This window comes from Corvus cornix, chromosome 4 (assembly GCF_000738735.6).
Source record: "Corvus cornix cornix isolate S_Up_H32 chromosome 4, ASM73873v5, whole genome shotgun sequence".
In the NCBI taxonomy this organism is placed as follows: Eukaryota; Metazoa; Chordata; class Aves; order Passeriformes; family Corvidae; genus Corvus; species Corvus cornix.
In genome coordinates this window covers 17,921,951-17,946,576 of record NC_046334.1, presented here as the reverse complement: position 1 = coordinate 17,946,576, position 24,626 = coordinate 17,921,951, and positions in this window count along the sequence as shown.

The following is a 24,626-nucleotide window of genomic DNA, read 5'->3' as shown; positions in this document are numbered from 1 at the left end:
CTCTGTATCAGTATCCACCTCTAATGGCTCATGTAAAAGAAGTAATTTCTAGCCAGGGCTGTACATCTAGGAGAAAGTCCATAGTACCTCCAAGAAAGATAATCAGGGCTAGATAATCTGCACATCCTTTAAGATTTATGAGGATTGCCTCTAACACATGGTACGAAGAAAAAAGTAGAGATGACTGCAGAGAAAACATTTGTCTTCCCTGCTGCAAGCTTATCCATTCTGAATATAGACTCATTAAATATGGATAGCTGAGCCCAGCTTTTATTAAGCAACCTGCAGGACATCTACCTACTGTTTTTAGCATATTTAACCTTCCTTAATACTGCAGATTGGGAAAGGCAAATCATGTTGTCACTGTGCTCAGCTACATTCATGTCCTGTCAGAATCAAGATTCAGCTATCTTCCACACATACTCAGTTGCTCCACTTGGCTGTATTGGTTACATTTCATCAACTCACACTTTCAAATGTCTTTAGGCAGAGACTTTAATCCTCAACATGGACATAGCAGTACCCAAATGGGACACTCAATTCCTCATTTTGAAGGAAATTAATCACCAAATGAAAACAGAAGTGGTTTCCAAACTCAAAAGGCAGTCCATAATTTGTTGGGACATTGTTCTCACAGGTGCATAAATAAATTTAAAATGCATCAGTTTCGAAAGAGAAAGGTTAAATTTAAACCTTTAACCCCCAGAGGACTCCTGGAAAGAGACAGGTAATAACATCTAGCGAGTCACACTAGAGCACGGCCACTCTGAGGAGCACTATGTAAGATGCAGAGCAGATAAGAAGATCAAGTTGCTGGCCACACCAGCTAGCTGTTTTGTACCCAAAACAGTGTAGAAAAAAGTGTAGGACCCAAACAATGTAGAACAAAGTCCCCCAAGTCAACAGGCAAAACAAGAGGAAATAAAACTTAGGAGGCAAAAAAATCAAACCACCACCTTAAACCTTCTCTTAGTTCCAATTTAAAGCCAGTTTTGCAATACAGGGACTGAAGTAACATAGAAACATCAGGTAGAACTTTGATTTAACAAAGAAGGGAATGAAAGGGAAGATTGGTCTGGAAAAGGTGCATTGCACTGAGGAGGTCTCAGCTATTATCAGAACTCCACTAACAGCAGATACTTGATCTCCCCCCCATCCATTTCCCTTTCTGTTTTTGTCTTCTTCAATTGATTAGTTATTAGTTGATTTTTTTTCTCCAAAACTGTTTTTTTTTTCTAAATAAAGCAATTTGCACTAGGGTGCCCTGTTTCCATGCAGACTATAGACCCTACCTTAATAAACTGATTATATATTCATATTAATGAGAATCTGTTTTATCTGCCTGTAATTGGTGCACTATGGGCCATGGCCCATTCCTAATGTCACCTACACTGAATTAATAAAGCAGATATAGCCAGCTTTCAAAGTAATAACTTTAAAGGTGAGAACGTAAAAGCATGATTTTGTTAATGTAATCAGAAAACTGTGCTGGAAACAAGGGAAACATAAATTATGTAAATCAGTAACTGTTTATTCTGCATTATTAAATGAGAAACTCCAGATTGTAGAGGTTTCTGGAATCAGCTGGACTGTTACTCGACTGAATATAAGCAGAACAAAGTCCCAGCAGCTTAAGCAGCTGTGTTTTAGGAATCAAAAGAGAATTTCAGAATCAAAGGAGAGGAAAATCCTTCCTGCAGTCGATTTACCTTCTTTTTTCTGCTTAAAAAAAAAAAAAAAAAAATGAACAAACAGCACAAATTGATAATGATTGACACATGAAATTCAGAAAAAAACCCAGAAACACTCTGAACTGTCTGTGTGTTTTTGATGAGTTGAATAGGGGCATTTCAACAGATGAGATCCCTGACCACAGCAGAGGGCCGCTGAAGATTAGCATTACCTGAAAAACCCTATTAAAATTCTACATTATAAATAAAAATGAGACTATTTTCTGCAAAGAATTTAACAGTGAAGAATTGTTGCTTTATATGAAAGAAAATCTTGTCTCCTTATCAGGAGTTAAAAGTCTACTTGCAATAGACAGATACTCATTTCAGTTTGCCAGTTCAAGCAAGAAATCAACATTTGCCGTATTTTTGGTAACCAGTTAAACTTCAAACATTGCACTTCTCCAGAGGTTAGTATGGCAGCCAAACTGCACCTCAATTTTTAAGGAAATCAGGGGAAGTTCAGCAGTCCTACTCTGTGATTAAGTACTGCAGTTGCAGAGACTTCTTTCCTCAGATGAATCTTTCTTCAATGCTTTCTTGATGCCTGCAGGGTGCTTCTTCCAACAATTTTCTGACATTCATGACTCCTCAAAAGAGATTCATCCAAACACAAAGCTTTCAGTTTTCAGCAAATCCTACAAAGGGACCCACAAAATTCTCTGAGCATCATGTGGGTGATCAGCATCCTGTGGCCTTTGGTTCATGTGCCAGCATTTTGGGGTGTGGCCTGTTCTCTCCTTCATGGCTGCTTACTATTCCTGCTCTGCCTGGAAGCCACTGAAGCCATTGCAGTCTCCTAGGGAGGGAGATCTAGGATACTTAATACCAATTCTCAAGCACTGGCTTTACTGCTGTTATAGGTTAGCAAGCTAAGTCTCGGAAGTGATGTTCTTCTTACAGCTTCCTCTATGACCTCTATGACAGAACCTGTCAGCTGGCCAGTTTGAATATGGACAATTCTTTAAGCCACTTAAAGTTGTGGCCGCCTCTGTGATCCACATTTAAGAATAGGCAAACTCCCCCCCAAGCTCTCTCTCGTTTCCGGCGCTGGGACAGGTGGCTGCGGGCCCCGTGCAGGGGCCAGCGGGCCCGGCCAGGCCCTGCTCGGGCCAGGCCACGGCCATCCTGGAGCCGATGGACCTGTTCCACCCATCCTGGAGCTGATGGGCCCTGTTCCACCCGCGGAACCCCTTCCCCCCCCCCCCCCCCAGCAGGGCTGTGGGCACCCAGAGTGGCTTGGCTCCGTTCCCCCCCCCCCCCCCCCCGCTCCACTTCGGCCAAGGTTTCAGCTGAAGCTGCACCACTGTCCGGCAGAGGTTATGTGACCCACATCGATAAGCAACATTCCAGCTGCAAGGCTGAGGTGAGATTAACCCTTTTATTGCTGTGAAGAGCTGAAAACCTGAAGGAAGAGGAAGAGGAGATGCTTAAAGCTGAAATTCTGTTGTGAAGCTATGATATATCAGAGTATCCTGTTGTAATTCCATGAAGATATGGGGGGTGGAGTGTTCAACTCGTGAGCAAAAGCACCTGCACTGAGATAGGCAGATGCTGACACAGCTGTAATTTCATGAGAAGTTTGAAGGGAGAGATGGAAGCGATGAGGACTTTTGCTCCAAGTGGGAAAGAAGAAAACCTCAGTTCCTAGAGATACTCCCAGAGATAGTCCTAAAGATGAAGATGAGGAAGATCCTTTGCTCCCAGGGAAGGAGAAGGGCCTCTGTTCTTAGAGATGAAATGCTCCCAGAGATGGGTGAAGAGAACTTTTGTTTCTGAACAGCTCAACCTTAAAATTGTACCCCAAAAACCTTCAAGAGAGGACCCTCGAAAGCAGTTGTGGGAAAAGCTGCAAGTTGGGGGAAGGGACTCACATGCAGGCAGAGAGACTCCTCTTCCTAAATGGACTGAACAATATTTGGAAGTGGGCAGCTGGCTCGTTGTGATAATGTTTTCATAGCACGAGCAAGAAGAGACTTCTCTTTCTAAATGGACTGAACAAGGTTAATATGGAAGTGGTAAACAGACTGAACATCTTAAAGGTTGTCTTTTCACATTGTCAGTGGGAGAAGGGAGGAAGGTGGGGGGAGGAGGAGAGTTCTGAAGGTGGTATACTTTTTTTTCCCCCCCCCCCCCTTCTTTTAGGTCTGTTAATAAACTTTATATTCTTTCAAGTTTGGTGCCTGCTTTGCATTTCTCCTAATTCTTATCTCACAGAAGATAAACAGTAATGAGTATTTTGGAGCAAACCACTGCACTAAATTGGTGTTTCTGCCTGGTTACAAACCAAACCCGCTACAACTGCCAAACAGAAACACGCCCTCTTGGTTTCACAGAGACCTGCTAGTTTTCCTTCATTGCACACTCTTGCTTGCACACTCAAGGTTAAACACCTTGCCAAGTTTGTGGTTGCTCAGAACAGCAAACATTTTTATTTGACTTTTCCTCTTTTGTAGCTTGTGGCATTTTCTGCTGTCTGGATTACGTATGTGTCTTTGAACCATGGAAGATCCACAGCGATAGAGGTTTCTGGCAGCGCTCACATATTTTCTTATTGTTTTATAGTGGTACATGGGTTTTGGCAGGGCCAGAAGGTACCTGAACTTTTTAAAATGTCGTGTCTAAAGGCACCATTTTTGAGGATATGATTTATATGCAAGTGTTCTAATAGGAGTCTACAATGTGGGCAGCTTCTGTTATTCTGTCCTTTCTCTTAACATCTGCCAATTTCTCAAATGCATTCAGAAAATAGAAATAACTACATTGCACACAAAAATCCATTACAGCCTCCTCCTGCCTGTGAGTGTGGTAAACTTAGCAGAATTCAATTAAAGTTTATAGTGCACTTTACCAGGAGGGCAATTTTGATGCAATCATGGACAAAATCAGATAGGAAGGTTGTCATAATGGCATCAAAGTATGCAGAGACAACATAGCTAAAGGAGGGTCTTTGCAGTGCATTCCAGATCTAAAATACATTTCAAGCTACCCCTGAAGGCCTCTGCTTTGACCTATTACCCAGATAAAGCCGACCTGGACAGCAGAAAGAAATATTCTTCCCAGACTCTGGTGTTTTAGATGCTTTGTCATAAACAAAAAGAAATCAAAGACAGAATTTCATTTAATTTTCCCATAAGATTCTCTGAACGAACATCACAATTCTGATGTTAAAGATTTTAGTTTAAGGACTATAAATTAAAATCTAACAATTCCCTACCATTTCTGCTAAATCTCATTAAAAGTATAAGGCTGCCCTTCATCCTCCCTACTACCTCCTGGATTCCGGCTTCCTACAGTCACTACCAGAGGAGATAAGAAGCTTCCCTGGACATTTTTTTCCTCTGCATCAACACGTAAAATATCTATTCAGGTCTCTGCAGGGACTTCTGCAGATTCAGGGATAGCAAGATCACAGCCATGTACAAATGATATACACAATTAAACATGACCTTCCAAGAGAGGCTAAAACACCATGATGATTTACTGATTATTTTTGAAAGCAAAAGGTCAGAGGTAGATGGGATTTTTTTCCAAAAGCACAAGGACAAAACATAGATGGATTTCAAAGAATACCAGTTGCTAGTGATGATGCATCCCCTGATAATATTGCCTCACCACATGAGGAATGTTTGGGACTGAAAGTCCACAGCTAAAACACCTACATACACATAAAGATGTGTAAGAGCTGCGCACCTTCAGAATTATTTCCCATAGGAGTTTTACCTATGCTTTAACTTGATTTCAGCTTCCCAGTGGGATGTAAATGTTACTTCCCCTGCACAAGGAGGAGATCAAACACATGCCTGTTATGGCAGACAGAAGTTCATCCTGGAGAAACACCCAGAGTACCCCAGCTGAGCAAGAGGAGCACTGTGAGCTCATGCCCCAGTCTGTGTGCTGTTGGCTCTGAGAGCTCTTGGCCAGTTTATCTACATGTTCTATCAGCATAGCAGAGTTCAATTTTTTTCTAGAAACCCTTAAATGGTTCAATTATCTTTTGGGGAGGACAGCAGAGGGACTGAGAAGATGGAAATTTTTTTTCATAAAATTATGAAACAGGTGTGGGTTGGAAAGGGACCTTTAAAGGTCATCTAGTCCAACCCACCTACAGTAAGCAGGGACATCTTCAACCAGATCAGTTTGTTCAGAGACCTATCCAGCCCAACCTTGAATGTTTCAAGGAAAGAGGCATCTACAAGCCCTCTGAGCAATCTGTTCCTGTGTTTTATCACACACATAAAAAATTACTTCCTTATATCTAATCTAAATCTACCTTCTTCTAGTCTACAATATTACCCCATGTCTTATTGCAACAGGTTCTACTAAAAAGCTTGTCTCCATTTTTCTTACAAGCTCCCTTTACGTACTGGAAGGCTGCTATGAGGTGTCCCCAAAGCCTTCTCTTCTCCAGGCAGAACACCTGTAACTCAGCCTGTCTGCAGAGGAGAGGTGCTCTAGCCCTGTGACCCACTTTTGTGGCCCTGCTCTGGACCTGCTCCAAGGAGTCACATCTTTCTTGTACTGAGTACCCCAGAGTCAGATGCAGCACTCCAGGTGGTGCAGAGGGGCAGAATCCCCTTCCTCACCCTGCTGGCAATGCTGCTTTTGATGCAGCCATGGATATCCACTGAATAGTATATACATCAAATCTCTCCTATTTAGGGAAATGGTTGATAATATTCTATTTCTTGCCCTCGGATTCTGGAGCAGCAGGAATTTATAAGGATTTGTTTATAAGTATCAGAGAGACTATGCAGCCCATCTATTCAGAAGATAAATGTAACACACTGGGTCAGGCCAAAGGTCTGAGCCAGTACCCTCTCACAACTACCAAAGCAGAAGCCTAGAGTAAGAACAAAGTAAGAATAGATCAGTTATATGTGGTACTTTCCCCAATCGAGAAATCTCCCCAGGACTCTGGGGAATCACTTGTCTCCTGCATGAATTCATCTAGTCTTCCACAGAAACCATGACATTTTTAGTATTCATAACATCCTATTACAAAGGCTTCTAGGGTATAATTAAACCTCACATGAAAATTGTATTTCTGTCTTTAGAACCTGGACCACAGGTTCTTGCAGCGAAGCAGACTGTACTTAATTGAGCCCTGTCACCTTTCCCATACAACTCAGTGTTGTTACCCACCATCATACAGCCAACACCTCATCAGGCCCTGGCCATTCTCTGAAACTTTTCCAAGTTGTGTCATGTTCTTTTTGAGATGAAGGGACCAGAACCACACAGAGTTTTCAAAATGCAAGCCACAGCTTTTTACAGTACCATGACTTTTCCTTTCTATTCTACTTTTAATAATGCCAATGCTGCTCGTCTTTTTGACTTCTGAGCTGCTGTGTTCAGGGAACTCTGCCATAAGCTCAGATCTGCCTCCCAGGAACTTAATGGCCAGTCCAGAACGCATCATATAATATGTGAAACTATGATTGTTTCCCCTCCATGCATCACTTAACGTTTATCTGTTTGATTTGATCTGCCCATCTACTGCCCAGCCACTGAGCCTCAAAAGGTCCTTCCATAAATTTCAGTCAGCCTTCATCTTTACTGTTGTGAATAATGTTTATTGATAGCACTAAATCATGTGCTTAATAACAGTTCTCCACTTTTCCATTTCATTTATGAATATACTGAGGATGAATAGATGAATATGAATGAGTATCAGCACTGATCCCAGCACAAACCCTTTGGAACTCCACGGGCAATTTTTTACTACTATGGAAACAGATCACAGAGTCCTTTTTCCTTTTTATATATTTAAATGTTCCCTTTGTGTTGCTAAATTAATGGTCATGTATGTAAGCCTTACATGCCATAACTGCTGTGTTTTCTTGAAAGATTTCTGGTTTGAGATCTTGTTGAAATGACTACAAACATCATTTCACCTTACCTTCAAGTGGGGAGAAATTAAACTATGGATTTTACCTTATTCGTGCAGCTGGTTTGAGGCTTTTTAGGTTGTTTTCTGAAACAAATCTATTAGATCTAAGAAAATATTTTCTAATTCATCAAATAGAAATTTTACTTAAATTTCTCCAAGGAATTTTTTAAAAATAAATCAAATCCACAAAGTCATAAACTGACATCTTAGTGCACACCCAAAATTAACCAAAATAAGGCTGAGGCTGTCTGCAACTTCAGCAAAGACTTCTCTTTTATCTTATATGCACAAAACTGTTCCTTGCTTACTGTACTGGGCTCCAAAATATTTCAAAGTGCAGCATAGAGTTGGATGTTGCTCAGTAAAACAAAAGCCAAGCTCAATAGAGTCATTTATCTCACAGGGAGTTAAAAGAAGATTCCCATTTATCAAAACATTTCAGTGAGGCAGAAATTTACATTGACCAAGGCACAAAAGACCAATAATCAAGTCTGACCCTCCTCCTCCTCCTCTCCCACATCAGGATCAATGTCAACAGAGCTAGAGCAGATAGAGCTCCAGCTGTGTTAAATGTCTAGGGTTATGGAGATTTTCCTCACAATACAGGATTTAGAGTCATGATGCTTGACCTCCTCCTGCTGCCTAATTGTTGTGTTCAGTTCACACAGAAAACACGTTATCTTCCATGCTCACATAACAGCATTCATCTCTGCATGATACCAAACAGCTAGACAGAGTGGGAAGACTGACATCCCCCTCCTCTCCCACGTGTCTGGAGCCATCTCAAACTGAAGTGTCTCAGCCTCAGCAACAACAGCACTCAAATTGGTTGGGGCTGGAGGAGGTTTTATGCAATCTGGTCTAGTGGAATCTTTCCCTGCCCATGGCAGGAGGGTTGGAACTACATGATGTTTAAGGTCCCTTCCATCCCTAACCACTCTGTGATTCTGTGAGATGATAACAAACACCTATTTCACATCAAATTTGGAGGAAACCCTGAAGAATCTCCAAGCTGTAAACAGCAGCAGCAGAAGGACAGATGGCTGCAATTAAAACAACATGCCTGGGTGACAGTAAGAGCAGTCCAGTGCAGTGCAGTGTGGTTGCTGCCTGCAGCGACACTGAAAGGGAAACCAGAGAATGATCAGGGTGATTTTATGGAAGGTGGATGCCAGGAACTGTCCTGCACTCATGAGCAAGATCACAAATTCCCCTGTAACTTCTGTTCTGAGGTGCATACCAGCTACCAAAACAAGACTGTAATTTTGGGGTCTTCATTTTCTGGTTGTGCCAACCACACCCCATTGCAAAGGCCAGTGTATCAAGTTACAGCCAGTAAAAAAGTATGCAAACCTTGTATTTTACCAATTTCAACACAAAACATCTTTCCTTTTTATTGTCCTTCATCACAAAGTCAAAAAGAAATACAAATAGTTTTAAAAGTTGTGTTTGAGATGGATATGTGCGGCTTCAATTTCATAACCAAAATCTGAAAAAATGCTGATTGAAATTCCCCTGCACTTGCTTACTCTAAGGAAATTGGGTTTGATTGTCCTCTCGCTGACACGACTGTGAAGTGTCAAGTAACTCTATTAAAGTCAATGGAGCTGTACTTAAATATATCCTCTGGAAACAAATTAGATCTGTGATTTTCATAGCGTGCAAATTTCCAATCTACTTCTACATGATTAATCATATTTTTAACATCTGCGGGTAATTTTTTTCTTCCCAAACAAACCATCGTTGCCCTGGCCATTGCTACCCTTTCACAAACACCTTTTAGACAAGTTTCATACCTCCACTGCATCAGTGTGGGAGGTGAGATATCACAGGCTCCATAGAAACGAAGTTCCTGAATCTTTAAACTCTGAAAATCTTACACTGAAAAAATCAGGTATTAATGAAAAGTAGCAGCAGTTCTCCTAAGATTCTTTCCCAGCTCGTCACTGTCAGATTCTTAATATATTAGGAGGAAAACCAGAAAATTTCAAGGCAAGCATCAAAACTGTAATTAAGAGGAAATGCTTTGGTTATCTATAGCTGGCTATTCCCATTTAGTAGCCTGTACTAATTTACTTTTTATTACCTCAATCTCTTTTTTGTTAGGAGAGAAAAGAGAAAGTTAATCTTGGCATTAATGCTATCAGATACTGGGGAGGGGGACAGTAATAACAACTGCATCTCTGAAGATGGAAATAATATTCAACACAGCCATGTAAATACATTTAGCAACTTAAAGATTACTGGCTACCTTCAGCACGGCAAGTGCCTATACTTAGTTGTCATTATGTGCTTATCTTGTGAAATCTTGGTAAAGCATTGAGGAAAACTTTGTTTTGATTAGAAAAACACTCTTTTAAAGTCTGCATAATCTAGCACTCTAGGTTGCACCAGTCCCTTGAAAAATATTCAAGCTCAAACCACAAAAATCCATAATTATATTTTTATTTTTCCCCTAAAAGAAATAACTAACACTGCAATTCCTTCCCTCTCCATTTATATTCTTTCTCCCATAGGTGTAGCTAATAGCTACACCTGTCCTTTAGGAAAAAAAAAAAGAAAGCAGAAGACTGTCTCAGATTATCTTCACACACCTTTCCCCTTATTTCCCCTCTCTCTCCAAAGGCAGCATAAGAAATAGAAATATGCCTGAGATTCATTCTTATCACCAACCCTGCAGGGCTGTCATTTTAGAGTTCCTGAAGCTATTTCTTCTAGCTTTTCCACCTGCAGACTCTGGAGGTGACAATAAGGAAAAAGAAAAAAAGCCAAAGGTTTACTCAACAAACAGCAATTAAATATGAAGTGGCAGTGCCCACCTTTACTTGCAGCACTTGGCAGCAAAATCTGAGACTGCAGCAGGACAGAGGTTTGCTTTCCAGCTCCTAATTGCTCTCAACAAGCCTTTCAGGGAGTGACAGAAGACTGAACAGTGGCTGATTCCTTAACCCCTGCTTTCTAGCTGTATATGTCTGTCTCTTGGCTTTCTCCTTCTTCCCTCCTCTGGTTCTTGCTGTCCATGGCTTTCCCTGCTCATGCAGCAAATCCCCTCCCGCAGCCAGGCTAGAGCAGGCAACTGATGACCTTCCATGGACTGCCGGGCTGTACCAGCCCCTCTCCAGGCCTGGGATCATCACATGTGCTCAGGGAACATCAGCAGGAGACTGGAGATCCTTCTGCTGAAGGCAAACACCACTCTGATTGATACCTCTGTCACAACGATGCTTTTCACAGCTGCCCCAGTCCCTCGCCACTAGAGGCTGTCTGTAGGCCTGTGTTTCTATCCTAGGTGAAGCAGGTGAGAGAAGATACATCTTGCACACCTTTTCCCACGCATCAGGATATGGGGCTCTGACACACTTAAAAATTGCCCCGAAACTTAAATCCCTTATTAATGCCGTTTGACTTCAAGAGCAAAAACCAAGAGAAATCTGTAAGTTAGAACCAAAGGAAACCAAGCAATGTTCAAACAGAGGTCCTGTGAACTGATGTCACAGCATTTCACCCAGTTCTAGACAGTATCTCTCCTACCACCCAACATCACAAGGCTCCCAGCACTACTGGGAACAGAAAAATCTTCTTATGGGCTGCTGCTGTGAGCCCACATGGGATAAATGCTCTGCAGTAGTAATGGTGTGAGGAGGAGCAAGAGGTTCCCACTTCACTCTTGGAACAGATTGAAGGGGTCTGAGGCTTCATTTCCTCACCAGCAAACTCCTGAGAGTTACATACTGCAGAGGATGAGTAAATATGAGAGTTACCTACTGCAGAGGATGAGTTTGTTTGGAATAAACAAACCCCAAAAGAGGAATTGAGTCTATCTGCGCTGGGCATGTCTGTTGAGAAGGGAAGACAGGGCTGAGGGAGGGCAGAGGGGAGAGAGGGAAGAGGCATGGGTCTCATTTAGTAGCATCTGTACCTTCTCCACCTGTCCATTGAGCAGGACTGCCTACTATTCCTTGGGAATATTCCAAAACCCGCTTTGGATGCATCCAGGAGGAAGCAGGCAGTAAAGGAAGACAGGACTCCAAGCAAGAGTTGGGCATGGAAACAAGACTAAACCACAACTGGGAAGCTCCAATGGAAATTTTCTTGCAAACAGATCTAGACATCAGCCCTCCTCAGGTACCAAAACATCAGGGTATGGTTAAGTACATAAATAACAGCAACTCTCTAGAGACATTTCTCTCAGCAGCTAAATGAATTTCCAGTTGCTGTCATTACTTTGCTGCTACTTCTGAGCAGGACAGTTGGGTTTTAAACCAACTCTGGCTCCTAATCAGAGGCAAAAAAATCTACCATGTGAAACAATTATTTTTCACTTTGAAAATGCATATTTTGTTCAGCATTACCAGAACTGGAAAATCAAGGTTGAAAGTTATCTTAAATAAAGTCTATGCCAAAGTATTTTTATATTTTCCACAGCTTCAAAAACTTATGTGTGGCTCATATGCCACTTTGGAAAGGTTAAATGAATAGGGGAGTTTGAAACACCTCAAATTTCTCCCATTTCATCTCATCTCCTTTATAATCATTTCTGCAATGACTCCAGAATCCCCCTGACATTCAGAAAGTGCTCGAAAGGGCAAGAAATGTTTTAAGACATCACTCCTTGAAAATCAATTGAAACCAAGAGAAAAAATGCCTTGTTTTATCTTGGACAGTTGCTCAGAAATATTCCTGGCCACAACTCTACCTACAGATTTATAATTCACTGCCTTCCCAAGAATGAGCATAACCAGCTGACCAGCTGGTGAAATGATATTAGTCAGGCTCACATCTCTGCTTCTCGTTCCAATAGTATCACTTGGCCATGACCTCTAGGATGGATGCAACAGCCCACATTGATCCAAACAATCCAGGCCCACAGATGACTTGAAGGACCAGATCCCCTGAAATTCATTAGCCAGCAGATGCTATCTCTACACCATCTTTTTTTCCCATGCAATTTCTGGCAACCCTTGTGCTGTCTCAGATACTTCAGAGAAGCAGAAGGCCCCAATATCTCCTTCTTGAGACAACTTAAATACAATTCAGCTTCTAAATAAAATCTCCCATGTCACTTAGTAGAAACAAATGTGGTGAAGAGAAAGGAGGGGACAAAAAAACAAAAGAAGAAAAAACCACACAAAACCTACCACAGCAAAAGAATGACAACAGAGATGTGATCACTTACAGGAAAGCACAAGCAGCAAAAATATGCAACCATTCCAGATTGCAAAAATGTGTTCATGTTTCACATATTAGATTTAAAATTAAAAGTTAAAAAAAAAAAAGACAGAATGCAGCTTATGGAGTTTAACAATTTGAGGTAACAAAGAAAAATCACATGCATCCATAGTCAGTTCATTAAAATAAGCTATTACAGCCAAGCATTTCCTAATCAGATAATTAGTAGCCTCTAATGCAATTAAGTTTACACAGCCGGCTAGCATAATTAAAAGACACCACTGAAACAGAACCATTATCACAGAATAAGTGTCTTTTGTCGGATTTTTATTTTTCTTTTGAAAGCTCTAGCCAAAATTGAATGTCCAAGAGGAACATGTAGATTCCATTTAAATGCTAGATGCATTTCCACAGGAGATCAGAGGTTATTCTCAGAGTGGAAAATGAAAAAATTCATCCAAGTGATACAGGAATATTTTAAAACTTTATTATAATTATGCTGTTCTACAGTTTTGTCGGGGCTGTTGGCTGAATTTACCATCTAACTCTCTGCTCTCCAAAGAGTTGTCATCTGTTCTTGGGTCCCACGTCAGGGAAAGGCTCACAGTGCTAGGAGGCAGCCCAGGGAGACTTTATGGAGCAGCTCCTTGAGATGTGGGACCTGCAAGCACAGGAGCTGAGCATGTAACTACAGAGCACACATTGTGGGCATCACCTGAGTGCTAGAATTTACCAGCAAAAATCTCCCCACACTAACAGCATACAGGAGAAAGCAGGCAGCTTCTGCCACTTGGACTCATGGAATACCCCTTTATTCAGTACCTGAACTGGGAAGCTCTAATGGAATCTACAAGGAACAGGGAATTCTGCACCCAGCCTTAAAGTTTCAGATCCCACAGTTTCGTGTTCCTGACTCTGTCACATTCCCACTGCTTCCACTCTAGTGGATCCTTGCAAGTACAATCCACTGCTTTCCACTGCCCCCCTCAGCCTGGGCTGCAATCAGATTCAGAAGCACAGCTGGATCTTGTTTTAGTGATTCTGGATTATATTTCTCTTTCTGTACAGGGAAAGAATCTGTATTTTAAGGCTTGTGTTCCTCTCAGAGGTTGTTTCCTGGTGCATCAGGACGTCCCACTTACCTCTGACAGAAAATGATGGGAAAACCCATCAAAAAAGCAAATATGAAAGCCTGTGTATTCTACAGAAAGTTTTCTTTGAAAGTCAAAACCTGCAAGATCCTCAGGCAAACTGAATATTTGTATTCAAGTCTACAATGGCAGGTCATGAAATAATCTCAACCTCCTTCACAAAGTAGATTTTTTTTTTTTTTTTAAAGAGTCTATACCTGAACCTAAACTCATTTGCCTACACTGGGACAGCTAGTAAGCCAAAGATTTGGGGGGATGGATCCCATCCTACCTAGTAATGCTGTCAGAGAGTAATCTGACCCATCTTGCAAACCTTCTGCCCACAATATCTCTGGAGATAGGCCTGTAAAGGGCAATAATCTCTGCTGAACACTGAACCTAGAATAGATGCTACACTTGCTGGGGTGGCTCTTGCGCACTCTGCTCCAGCACAGGAGAATGTGAAAACTGAATTAGGGCAGGTGGACAGAAGCACCTTTGCTACAGAAGAACGTCTGTAAACTTGTACAGGTATCTCTGCACTGTAAGAAATAACCATGATTTTCCTCTTGAGTATTTGTGAAAAACATTAACACAGTTTTTACACTGTAGAAATATTGAGGTTTTTTTCCATTCCCCTGGACCTGAATCAGGCCAGCTGCCACCCGTGGTAGTGCAATTTAAAGCTGTGGTATGCAAAAGGAAATAGTAGGGACCTTGATAAAAATGCAGTGCTCAAAAGGAACCACAACAGTTGTGAATGTCATTGGAACAAGGGGAATCTGGGAATAATCACTTTTTTAGCATTTTTAAGCCATTCAAACCCAAATGAGGTAGACCTGGGCTGGATTTATGGATAATTCCACATTTTGTATCTGTTTTTTCACCTGTGTAGCCAAGGCACTAAAAGGAAAAGATTTCCACCAAGGAAATATTTGCATGTGATTCACAGCAAGAGATGGGACCAGAGTGAAAGGGACATCAACCCCTGCAATGATTTAAATTTAGACTGAAATAAAACAAATTAAGCCACGCAAGGTGGTACTCAATAGCTTTCACATAGCTTTTCTTGTACTTGAAAAGCTGAATGATTAAAAGAGCAAGGTAGGTCTTGTGAACTCTGACACATACAAAAACCTTACTTAAAAGGCTATCTAGATGGAAGAGCTCTCAAAAGTCATTAAACTTGCCTGTCTTTCCTTCCCCATAAAATCTATCCAGACTTGGGAAACCTCAGTGACACCAGGGGAATCCTGTTTTTCACTGGGAGAAAATATAAGCACTCCTTACATTTTTTTTGTACAATACAGATGCCTTATGAATGGTGGGAAATGAACACAGGGATGTGAAACAACCACCCAAATCTTTTTCCATGTCATGTTTCCTCTGATTAATATGGGAGAGATACAAATCAAGAGCAAAGCTCCTCTGATTAGGAGCAAGGACAGCATTCTTCCATCAGCTCTGCTGTCACTTACTGCGTGTTCTGGTGCTGAGCATGGAGAAAGGAATCACTCCCCTTACAACAGCTGGCATTGCTCTTGCTAGAAAGGGCTAGTTTAAGGACCAGCATCTGAACATAGCCTCGGAGGCCAGATGGCTTTCTGGCTTTCCTTTGGTGGGGCTGGTACACTTCAGAGAAAATAAAAAACAACCAACCAAAAAAAAAAAACCCTGAGTGACATAACTACTGGATTAGTTAAAAGCAGCAGGACCCTAATGAGATTTAATTTGATTCTCTTTGTTCTGGCTTCATCAGCAAGTATATAGAAGGATGGCAAAAAGCCAACAACTTTTCAAGCTGTGAACCTGTCTGTAAATCTTCTCTCCAGGAGCAGGCCTCTACTCCTAAGACAACTTTCTGTCCTCGTGCTCCATTAGGACTGATTTGTTGGACAACAGGAACTGTGGGGAGCCTAACCCAGCCTGCTTTGCAGCCTCCTAGCTCTTTTGGAGATTAGCACAACAGGGAGCCAATAGAGCCAGAGCTCTTACTGACATCTCTTCTACCTGCTTTCTCAGACTAGAGAATCCCCTCACCATCATCTCTCCAGCCCACTTGATTTTAGCTCTTCAAACTGTCTATTTAGGATCTGTCTTGGAGAGTGGAAGGGACAAAACACCACTACTGTCTTCTTTTAGTCCTGGTGTATGTCAGCACCATCCTTCCTGCAAGCAATTGAATCATGATTTAGGGCATTCCTCTGCTGGAAGAAAATTGGAGTTGTCAGAATTACCAAGTCTCAGGAAGCCAACAGTGCTAGTTAAAATGAGCAGGAGCCACAATCTGCATTATTTCTTTATCTGTGGAGTTTTTTCCTAGGCTTCTTCACCTGAAACTGTGATAGTTTGAAAGAATGTGCATATCACATCTGGCCCAGTGAATAATAGAGATCTTCAATGCCTTTACCAAACCCTCAGCTCCACAGGAGTTGGTGCACATCTTAAAGAAAAGAGCCAACCTCAATTCAAAAATTACATGAAAAGATTCCAGGGCGCAAAAAAAAAGCAGCTAAGAAGGAGAGAAGGAAAAGCTGTCCCCTACCTAAGGGGAATGTTTGCTTTCTTCCTGTTTCCCCCTGCCTGCAAAGGGAACGCACGGAATCTTTAAGCTGCTTCCCCCCTTTCACCTATCTTTCCATTGACCTCCTCAGGACCAACAAGAGGGCGGTGCAGCCCTTCCATTATCCCTTAACACAGAGATTTTCTGAACCATTATTTCCCAGATAGGTTTCCTCATTTTGCAGCCTGATGCACATGGCAATGGTTTTACGCTTTTCCATGCTGCTGGAGCAGTGGCTCTTACTTCTGCTTTCCAATTACCTCTTTCTGCTAAGCAGCATTCTCCAAGCCTTAAGCAGTATAACCTTCACCAAATGAAGAGCACTTTGAAGTCCAGCTCCTGATTTCTCCCAAGCATACTACAGCTAATGCTGCTATCAGAGTTCTGATATTGATCTTCTCCCTCTAGCTAAGTTTCTGAATTAGAGACTGCAAACTCAAGATTTTAATGGGTGGAAATAATTCCTCTGCATTTTTGTACTTGTTTTCTTATCTTTTCTCCTATCTAGAGAAGCATCTGACAAGGATTTTTTTTTAAGTATTTCTTGCTTCATCTCAGCATGTGGCAAACTTCGAAGAAACAGCTGAAGTTTCATGTGAGAAAATGTAAGCAGTGTTTCAAACACATATTGTGTCAACACCTTCCTCTGTCTCAGTAAACCTGGGCTAAGGCGCTCAGTGCAAATCATCTCTCAAGCTGCTGAAAGAACTTTAATATGTTGACTGCAGTGCAGGCTTCCTCAGATTTGTAAATACAGATTTGTTATGCTTTGTTTTACTGTGTGCTTCAGAGAGAGCGTGCCCACACACCTGCCAAATAAATACTACTGCTCCCTCTCGTACAAGCATTGAGAGATTAAAATTAATTTTGTTTCACCCAAAAGGACCACAGAAACCTTCATGATTTATTACCCTCTGAACATTCAAATCCTTTTTATACTTATATTCAAATAAAAATAAAATAAGCAGCTCTAAGACCTCATGGAAGCAGGATCTTTTACCTATAGTGAGATTTTGCTGCCCTATTTCTTCCCATCAGGTAAAAGCTCCTGAGCATGAGTAGGTCTTTTGTTCTGACAAGACAGCTTGACAAATCCAATCATATTCACAGGAGTGTGTGTGACCCACAACACTCACAGGAAACAATTCTCAGGTCAGAGACAGGGAAAAGCTGCAAGAGCAAGCAGGCAAGGTTAGGAGAAAAACAGAGACTCAGCTTTGCCATGTGTTTTAATGTTGAACTGGACCCAGCAAAGAGTTAAATGTGATTTCTAAGCCCCAGCTAGGCTTCCTTTACAGCAGACTGGGAGAATGTGCTGCATTATAAACAAACTTCGGCAGCAAGCCCCAAGCCCCTGCAGGCTACCCTCCTAATAACAAGTAGTCTGTGAACTTCCCAGCCTGCTTTCCTGCAGTGCACTCCCATCCAGATCCTCCAGTGCCTAATTAAAGTAGCTGGGCTCCTGCTGCCCTCTTTTCCACTGTGGAGACATCAATTTGGATGTCATTCTCCTGCACCACATCCCGAGCTCTCAGTCATGTTTCAGGAACATTTCATTTTCCAATCCCTGCCCTTCAGCTAACTTTGGCTCTAAGTGGCAAGCAAATTCAAACGCTGCTGAGGGAGCAGGGAGTCAAACAGGCTGTCCAGCCACATGAGCCCCATATCTTTGGGAAACTGCTCATAAGCGTGGCTCTGGAATGTGCCGCTGTTCAGAATGGAAACTTGCCTTCCTGAATCCTGGCTACACCCTCTGCAGACCTGTCACCTTCCGCTTTCACAGCAGTCTGTGGCCCTGCTGTGTTCCCAGTGTTTCTCCAGGTTTGCTGAAAGGCAGGGAGCAGGCAGGCCCATGTCTACTCATGGTACCAGTCTCTCAATGAATCCTTTCAGCAAGGATGGTCTTGTACTGTACAGGCCTTGCAGGAGCAGATGGACACGTGCTGTGATGTGGGTAGCAGCTGGTAAGGTATCATGGGTTGCCCCAAGAAACATTTATTTCTTACTGAGACCAATCTAGTCTGCTTTAGTTCCTGTAGTCTGAGTTGGAGAAGCCAGTCAGTGCCACCATGTCCCCTCCACCTCCTGGATGACAGTACAGCTGGCCAGTTACTGAGGGCTGGATCCGACAGTGACAACAAAATGATACCAGTGCTTTGAGGAAAGGGAATAGACCTTGTTTGTCACCTACAGCATCCTGCATGAAACTGCATGTGCAGAAGTCATATTAAAGCATTTTCAAACTGAAGAGCTCATAGTTTAGCAGCCTCTTTTTCACAGAAATGCTCCTTCTGGGCCCACAATTTAAGGTTTGCAATTTCCAAGAGAGAGCTTAAACACTATTTTTTTCAAGTTTTTCCCTGTGCGACAATTTTTCCTCTCCCCACTAAGCCTGAAAATTTACCTGTAGGTATCTGAATAATCAGAGGAATGAAACCTACTGCACATACTCAGGTTGAAATCTTACTCCAGTCTGGATGGGAAAATATAGCTGCAAGCCTCAGAGTAGATTCCTTTGGCAGTTTCTGGATTAGAGTTATTAAATCATGACTTAGGGTCTCAACCTAATGAATTGTTGCGATATAGTTAAAAGGGTATTTTGCAATGCATAACTTCTCATCCCAAAACATGCCAATAAATAGAAAACTGCTCTGCCACAGCAAAGAGTGACAGGAGATTATCAACTTGACTTGCTTTGTTCTTTCCCCTGGTAGGGGGCATTCCACATACCCCCGTGTGGTATCCATTCAATAAGTAAACAAACAGGAGTACAAAGGGGTTTGATTGAGCTACTTGTAATTGGAAGGATGTGCTTCTAACCCTGTGGCTCAGTGCTGTCTAGCTGCTTTAATTGCAGCCAGCAGGAAAAACTCCCTTTCATTTTAATGGGAACTAGCATGACACTGATGCTGTACAAATCTCTTCCTAGATCTTGTAATATGGTGATTGCAAATTATCTAAAATCTGCTGATCCAGTATGAGAGAAACTGCACTACATAAGGCAGCCTTTTATTACATATGCTTACAATACCAAATACTAAGAATTAGTATTATGTTTTCAGTTCAGGAGTTTCTGTTAACCTAAGTTCTATGACACAAAATCATTATTTAGAAATCACACAGCAATTTGGCATGGGTAGGAGGGGGCCCAGTGTCCGCCTAACGGTCTCAAACAGCATGAACAAGAATTGATGAATAGGAATTGTTAGCTTATTATTTACACAGCATTTCTCAAACACACCAAGGAACTCTACCAACTAAATGAAGACAGCAAACTATAACGCAAAGAAAGGGAAAATAACAAGCTTCAAAAATAAATTTAAATTATTCACAGATATCTCAATCCCACTGCCTGCAGAGAACACCAATTGCTACTGGTTTGCAAGCACACAGCACACACTTTCCTGTCCTGAAACAAAACATGGCTCCTTCAAACTCTGCCATCTTCTTCAGTTAATGCCTTACTGTGCAACACCCCAGTATATCTTCAAAATTATGGGCACACTGAATTGCATGGCTGCATAGGAATTCAAGCTCCAAAAGAGAGATTTGTCTCATACAACTATTTCAATGCTCAGAAAGAAAAAGCATTCAGAAGAAGAAAGCCGTGTCAATGATTTTCAGTAAAAATAATAATAAAAAAAAAAAATCTCATTTAGCATAATATGTTCCCCCCCAAAATGAAACAGAGATATCTGAAATCAGAAAGAGGCACAACATTATCTCCCTGGTTTGGGCTACAGTGTACAGTTTTATAACCCTGGATTGCAGGAAAAATGTCTCCAGCTGAAGGCAGGAGTTTGAGTCTTGGTGTAAAACTGAGAAGCAAAAAGAAAAAAAGCCACTCTGTGCACCAGCCTATCAGGGACTGACACAGCAGCGAGAAATGCTGTTGTCCCAACTCCATTATAAGCAGCACAGGGACATCCAACCCATCACACCTCAGCTGCCTGACTGGATCTCTGTTCTCAGCTTCTTACTACCCAGCCCTCCAGAGGCAGAAAGGCAGGATATACTTGGGTCACCTGCCCCAAAACATCTGCAGCGACACCTTGCAAGTAGGGCATGTAGGTGTCTTATCCTTGAATGCTTCATGGCAGGAGAGATGAATGCACAACCTCCAAGCTGTATGTCAGAGAGAACAATGGGGAGAAGAAAGCCTGATAAACAATTCAGCAGATGAAGAAGGATGGTCTCCCTGCCAGAAAGAGGAGATACCCAGCAGTGCCTCCCACAGCAGGTACCTGGCCCTGAGGTGGAAGCCAGAATCTGAGCAAGAAGAGAAAGAAACAAGCAAAGCTGTGAAAGCTGCCCTCACCTCAACTAGTTTGCCTCCTAGCAAGGGCTCAGCTAGTAATTGATTTTTTTGATTGAGTAACTGGACTGGAAACCTCTGAAAATGTTGGTATGTGCAAGCATGTGTAGAAGATGCTGATCCTAAAAAATCCTCATTAGTTTTGCACTAAAAATATTTCTCCTCAACAGTTAATGTAAAAAGTAAGAAAATACTGTGCTTCATCCCAAACTTGCCTTGTTTACTTTTAAAATTAAAAACTAAACAAATTAAACCTTAAGCCGAAACAAAAATATTTTGAAACACAATGGCACAATTGTTTGTTCTGAAAATATTCAAACCACATGGGGATTTTTTTCCATTTATGTTTGCATTTCTTTTTCTGATAGTCCATAAACGCCATGTTTTTCAAAAATTAAACTACCTAGAACACTCTTTTGGTTGTTTTAGTCTACTTAATGCAGCATCTAGTATAACAGGAAGGTTGTGTGAGACACCCCAAAGAGCCTGAGACATGAAGGTACATGGTCAGAAACCCTCCAGGCTCCCTTGTGCCGAGACATCTCTCCAGTGCCAAACTCCCGGTGCCTTCACTCATGCTGAGTGCAATAATGGCATCAATAATTCAGCAATAGCAATGACAAAAGAAATGGACAGTACAGGGAGGAATTTTCATTTCAGGTAAAGCTTGGAGCATCTAAATAAAGCTCAGCATGTGCTTTGCGTTTGCAGTCTTAGCACAACTTCCATTCTGATTTCTCATAAATAGTCTAAGCGCTTGCTTTCTCAGAAATATATCAAAGGCTGTAAAAGGAGGTGCTAGAACACTTAACTGCCAGGGCCCAAGCAAACCAGTATCATTGCAGTGTGTATAAAAGTCTCCTGGGGGATAGGTTGGACATAAAAATTCAGTTGGATCATTAGGAGCCGATGATTTAACTGAGAAAGCAATATAAGTCTCCAAGTTGGCAACAGAAAGACATAAACTGAGTTGGAGGAATTATTTAATGACTAGTAGACCAATAAGAGAGGTATTTCATTGCGCTGGAAGATACTCCACATCATAAGAAAACTGCAATTTTTCAAATATGAATTGTTAGGCTTTTTCTACCCTAGAGCTAATTCTGGTCACATCAGTGGCCTAAAAATCTTAAACAAGCACGAACAAGAGTCAGAGGTGGCCAAAAGCCCTGAGTATTGAGCCTCTCTGGTACCAGTCAGAGCAGAAGACTTTGGGGCCTGTATATGTTCTGTGTAGTTTTGCACATATGGGAACCTCATGGGAAACATGAATGAGGTACAGGCTATACCTAGGGCATCACACTTAGCACATTTAATTAAGACAAAATAATAAAAGCTGGATTTTTCTTAGACAGCTGCAGAAAATATATGCTCAGTCAGCTCCCAGTGGCTTTCAAGGTGAATGTAAGTCCAAATGTCACTTCAAGCCTTTGAGAATGCACCCCAGAAAAAAACATGTATGCATATGGTGCACACATACACACACAAAAAGGCCAAATAAACAAACAAAAAAACCCAACCCCTCATTATTTTTTCTCCCACCTATGTACCAAAGATTGGCAGGACATGGTAGCATTTTTAGATCCTGTCCTTCTTCTCTCTGGTCCAGAGGAGCAAAGAAAAGGACACAGTCCTAGTGGTAAGAGTTCCTGGGTGGTAAGACAGCGAGGAACTCCCTTGCTGCTCACACCACAGAATAAAAGAAGGATGCCACAAGAAATGGGAGCGTGTTTGCTCATGAGAGCCAAGTAGCCCAATTTGGCTACAAAAGAATCACACTGAAGTCCTTGGTTTTGGAGCTCCACAATGATTTTTTACTGTTATGCTGTTAGGCTTCTCCATGGCCCTTTTTGAGGCAGGTCACTCTCTACACTTACATTCTTGACTCACAGCAGTGGGAGGCACACTGAGTAGTTAAACGTCAGCCAGTGGTGTGAGAGGGAAGTTTAAAAATGGCCAGCATTGGTGCACTGACTCCTGTTGAAGACACTTTGAATTTTGGAATCAACTTTTAAGGGAGATGAGTGCATGCAAAATGAGAAAATAGTACTCCAGGAAGAAACCTCGGTCAAAAGATTGTCAGACTGCAAAGTACAGTACAGTCACCTCTGAGCTATTATATTTTTTTTCCCCTTGTCCTCATTAGGAAGGATTCTTGGAAGAGAATAAATTTTTCCTAAGAACCTTAATGGGAAAAATCCAAACAATTCTCTTTGCAAAACATGTTTGGTTCATACTCTTTCAGCCGTGCAAACATTTAATGAGTTCTGTGAAGTCTTCATTCCTGGCATCTTGAGGCTACCAGATGCAGTCTTGGTAACTGAACCATGACTTAGATTCCCAGAAATCTATATTGAAATGGGAGGCATGTGAGCACTAGAGAGACCAGTAATGTGAAAAAGCATACACAGAACAAAATTATCAAAATTCTACCAGCAACATGCATGTGACAAATACAGACCTCGGAAGATTAGATAGAAGTATCTCTATTATTCATGGGAGCATTGATGATGACAAATCTAAGCAGAAAGGCTCTACAAGATCCTTTATGCTAAATGTATGTGTTTTGCTATTTGTACTTGCTCTTCCTAGAACTAAACTTTTTGATTTGGGAGCTTAAAACATCATTAATTACTGTATGGTTTTAATTCTCTGCAGACTGAGATTCTACTTGCTGCCATTCAAAACACAAATGAGCTGAAGTCAGAAAAAATGATGGGCATTTGATTTTACAATAACAGTGAAGATCGTGGTATGTGCCTGTCAGAGACTGAAAATAGTTCATGCCTCAAACATTGATATAAAGTTTTGCTCATTATAAAGAAGCTACAACCAAAGAGTCAGACTTTGAACTGAAACTGTTGATTAGATAAAGGGAAATGCATTGTTCAATCACCTCAGGCTGAGGGAAAGGTGTGCATCCATAAAAGGCCAAAGCCACCAGCTGCAGCTATCCCCGGCTGAGTTTGGGGTGGGGGGAGAGCACAGCTCACAGAAGCCAGGTTTACACAGACTGCCCCCAGCCGAGGGGGGAGGAGGAGGTTTTGGGTGCATGGTGCAACCTCTGGTGAGAGGCAGTGAACACCCATCCTCTGATTACACAAACTGACCCAGCTGTGGAACCCCCAACCCCACGGCCACATCCACGGGACATTCCCGTGAGAGGCTTGGCCCCACAGGACTGCACGTGGTGCAACAGACCCAGAGTCTGCTGTGAGAGACTGACCCCACCCCAGGGGGACATGGCCGACATGCCCCCCCAGCCTGAGCAGGTACACCCATGGGACTCTGTGCCTTCCGGGGGACCTTCACCACCGAGAGACCAGCTGGAGAGGATCAGTGAACATCATTGGGATCCACAGAGTGGTGATATTTTCCTTATTCTGTCCCTGTCACTCTTTCTGTCTCCCCCCCCCCCCCCCCGCCCCCTATTTTCTACTTGTTTTTCTCTCTCTCTCTCATATTTACCATCAAATAAAACCCTTACTATTGTCACTGGCATATGGTCTCGTTTGTACCTTAATTCGGGCAGAGGCATTTCTAAGAACCTTAAAACTGGATCATATCAGTGCCTCCCTGGCAAAAAATATCCTTCTGGGATGGCTTTCCAGGATGTTTACAGCTTCAAAGGTGACCATGCTTCTGTCCAACATTGATTCAGAGGTGATTTCTGCCAGGAAATTTTCCTGTTTTTTGCAATGGATATTGTTATTAATCAAAAGATTTCCAGTTAAAATAAAGTTAAATATTGAAAAGGTTTCTTTTAATATCCTTAAAGAAGGACAGGGGGCAAAGAAGTTTATGAAAATAAATATCTTCTGTGAAA